Consider the following 4,162-nt stretch of genomic DNA (forward strand, 5'->3'; position numbering starts at 1 on the left):
GTGTGGCATTCTTGTGTGTGCATCCTTCGTGGAAAGGTGTTCCAGGTCCCACAAATAACTGCAGTGTGTTCCTGACCCTCTGTAAATGCCCTTTGTGAATACCAAAAGTTATACTTTACGAATATTGGAATTCTTGAGGATTAAATGCCCTTTGTGAATACCGAAAGTCGTAAAGTTAGACTTTCACCTCATTTTACCTTTGTGAGTCGGGCCCACCATCTCCAGGATGGTGTGGGAGACACGTGGGTCACAGCGTGTCTGTCTGTCCCACTCAAGTTCGGACGTTCGTTCACGCTTGTGTTTGCCTTGTGCAAGAACACACGATTTCTAAATAAACAGATTATTTTAGTTTTATGCAGTTTTCCCCTAAACCAAATACAGACTGGATTTTTTTCTATTTTCTCCCAATCTCCTTCGTAGGTACTCCCAGCTCCACCAACCTCAAGCTTCTCTCTCCAGCAAGACTCACACCCACCTCCGACTAGAGCGTACTCAAGGCCTTCCCAAGGAGTTGCATACATCATCAAAAGCCTATTAGCTAGCAATTCCTTTCCCCAACCTCATTAGGAAATTGGTTAGTTCCGAATTGTACCTGGAAAAGTACATGTGGGCCTGGATAAAACAGCTGAAGCGTTGTGTTGAGTGAACGAGAGACAGAGCAGGAGCGTGGCCGGTAATCACCGGTAATCTCCATTACTCCGAGTCCTGGTCTTCCCGTTCCATTCCTCATCATAAGCAGCTCATCTGCTCCACAGTAACTATTAGTTAGCTGAGGTCAAAATAGTTCCCCCAGTATGGCGCTGCCTACCAAGCATGAATAAAAGGGGAAGTGCGTCACCAAGACAGTCTGAGAATACCAAAGAAACCCAAGGAAAGAAAAAACAAAACGATCACCATAAACAGAAATCAGGAAGGGAGGGACAGGCACAGGAATGGAACAGGAAGACCAGCACTCGGAGTAATGAAGATTACAGGTGAATACCATGTCATCGCAGGCCAGGCATGGCTGCGGGGTTGTAATAAATGGGGTGACCTTGCAAGTGGGGTTATTCTCCCACACAAGTCTACAGTGTGTGTGTCCCCTACTTAATGTTACACCCAAAAGTGCGCCATTACCCAGACCTACCGGCATCTCGATACCCGCACCAGCACATTGGTGACGAGGGCGGGCCACGACCCTTGCCTTGTATCGGCTGCTCCGTGTGCTGTGATGGCCGCAGTGTGCACCTCCTGCCGCGCTGCAGAGCTGCGACTGTCTGTGGTGGCAGGATTGTCGCGGGAGTGAAGGTGCGACCCGCGGGTGAGTGCTGCCTGCCAGGGTGTCTCTCTGCACGGGGGAGGCCCCCCAATCTCCATCTGGCTCCTTCCGACGACGCACTCCAGAGACGGAGAAAAGCCCCGGATCCAGTGAGCATGCATGCAGAGCGTGTTGCCGGCCCCTGAGACACACGAGGTGAGCGCGTATGCCTCAGCACATGTGGAGTGCTACAGGGGCAGAATGAAAGGGAGCGTGTGCCCGGGAGGTAGGCCTCCAGTCAGACTGAGCCCAGGACACAGTGACACAGCGTTATTAGTGCCACACAAACTGAAAAAAACAAAGAACACAAGAGAAACATACTGCAGTGCAGTGCACAAGGCTGTACTTAAAGGACAAGGGGAGGAATAGCTGAAATCCAATCTTTCTCACAGATGGTGACATCTCCTACATATGCAATGAAACATTCTTCAATTTCTGTTTCCCATTCAAAATTCTCGTGTTCTTCAATGGAAAGTCTAGACAAGCAGTCTGCAAGAGAGTTTTTCCACCTGGAATGTATTCAATTGAGAAAGTGAATTCCAATAATCTAGGATTTCTGGCTGTGGTGCGTTTAATCTTTTTACCAGAAAGTATGTTCACTAAAGGACAATGGTCACTTTTTAGTACAAAACGTCTACCCCACACATAGACTTTGAATTTTTTCACACTCCAAATGAATGCTAGGGGTTCCTTTTCAATCACTGAACATTTACGTTCTGCTGGTCTTAAGGTCCTGGACGCAAAACCTATAGTGAATTCATGTCCCTTGTCAACTTGAGTGAGAACTGCACCAAGACCATATTCACATGCATCAACTGTTACTACAGTGGTTCTACCTTTGAGAAATTGTTGTAGGGCAGGAGCATTCACAATTTTGTCCTTGATGATTTTAAATGGACGTTCACAAGAATCTGACCAGACAAACTCAGCATTTTTTTCAACAGCACTCAAACACTCTGTCAAATTTTCAAAATTCTTTAAAAACAGCATAAAATTCACACAGGCCTAAAAAAGACAGTAACTCTCCCTTATTTTGGGGGGGAGGTGCATCTACAATGCTTTTTACAGGGCATGTCTTAGGTTTTACTCCCTGGGCAGAAAAGACATGACCTACATACTCAATATCCTTGATTTTGAAAAAGCATTTGTCTTTCCGCAAATTTGCACCTCTAGACTCCAGTATGCTCAGGACTTAACTAAGTATGTCATCATGTTCAGACTAATGTTCAGTAAAAACCAAAATATCATCTTGAAATATAGCTACTTGAGTGATAACATGAAACATTTCTTCAAAAAACTGCTGCTGCTGAAGCTATGCCGGAAGACTTCCTTCAAAATTTGAAAGTGCCCTCTGGGGTGATGAAAACAGTGAGATGACGGGAGGCTCTGTCTAATTTGACTTGATGGTAGGCCAATCTAAGATCCAGTTTGGTGAACCAACTGGAATGAGCAATCTTTGTGATCACGTCTTCTATTCTGGGTATGGGAAAATTGTCTACCCAAATGGCCTCATTGACACTTCTTAAATCTACATACATCCTGAGTTCACCTGTTGTCTTCTTAGCTAAAACTATCGGAATAACCATAAGTGCCCTCAACTTTCTTAATGATGCCTCGCTCACACATGCTAGATAACATATCTGATCATTCTTTTCTGACACTCAAAGGGATATTGCGTAGTTTGTGTTTCACAGGTGCTTTACTTTTACTGAATAAACAAAGTCAGTTATTTTCTCCAACTTATCTTGAAAGACTTTTTGAAATTTGATTCCCCAGTTGTTGTCAACATTAGTGACACATGTGATATCATATTTCTCAACGGTAATAGGATTACTAGAACCAGGTCTAATGGTTAAATTGAATTCAGCTTGGTGAATGAGACCTAAACCATTAATGCCTTGGTGTGCAACATACACGTTTTCATTGATAGAGGAATGTAAAAGATTGATAGATGACCAAAAGTAACCAATCAGATCCAATTTGCTACCTTCAAAAGCTACAATTATTATATCTGGATGTAGTAAAGGTTGTTTACTCCATAGCTGTGTGTATTTAGTGTGATCTACAATGGTGATGCGAGCTCCGGTGTCTACTAAGAGTTTAATTGGAGCTTTATTAATCCAAACTTTAATTTCTGGATCAGCTACTAAGGCAGATTTATCTTGTTTCACACATTTCACAATTAACAGCAATTCTTTATGTGTATCATCCTTCTCGTGGTCATCAACCTAATGGTCATCGCTGATTACACAACAAACAGGATTGTTGTATTTACCCCCTCTACACACTTTTAAGAAATTGCCAATTTTACCACATTTCTTTCACTGTTGCCCATGTGCAGGACAGTGCTTGAAAGTCAAAACATGATTGGGTGACCACATCTAAAACAACAAACTCTCCGTGATTGGAAAGTTTGGGGGTTAGGTTTGAATATATGCGTATTCTTTTTGCTTTCTACAGTGGTAAATGGTTTGTAAATGACTGCACCTGAAATGGACGTTTTATTAAGAGATTCTTCTAAAAATTTCACATCCTGACATGAACCCTCAATACTTTTGGCTATCTCTAGAGCTTTGTCTAAAGGTTGATTTTTTACAAAAAAGAAGGATTTCCTGGATTTTCTTGGAGTTACTACCAATTGATCTCTCATTAATTGTGAGGTGAACTCTTCAAATTGACAAGTTGCAGCTAATATTTTTAGAGCAGTAATATACGTGTCGATACCTTCTGAAGGTTTTTGTACCCTAGTAAACAATTTAAATCTATGAATGCATAGATAGATTTTTTGTCTTAGAAAAGTATGTATTGAGTTGAGCAATGGCAGTATCAAATTCATCAAGTTCTGTTTCATCTAAATCTTCATAT

Source organism: Lissotriton helveticus, chromosome 3_1 (genome assembly GCF_964261635.1).
Source record: "Lissotriton helveticus chromosome 3_1, aLisHel1.1, whole genome shotgun sequence".
NCBI lineage: Eukaryota > Metazoa > Chordata > Amphibia > Caudata > Salamandridae > Lissotriton > Lissotriton helveticus.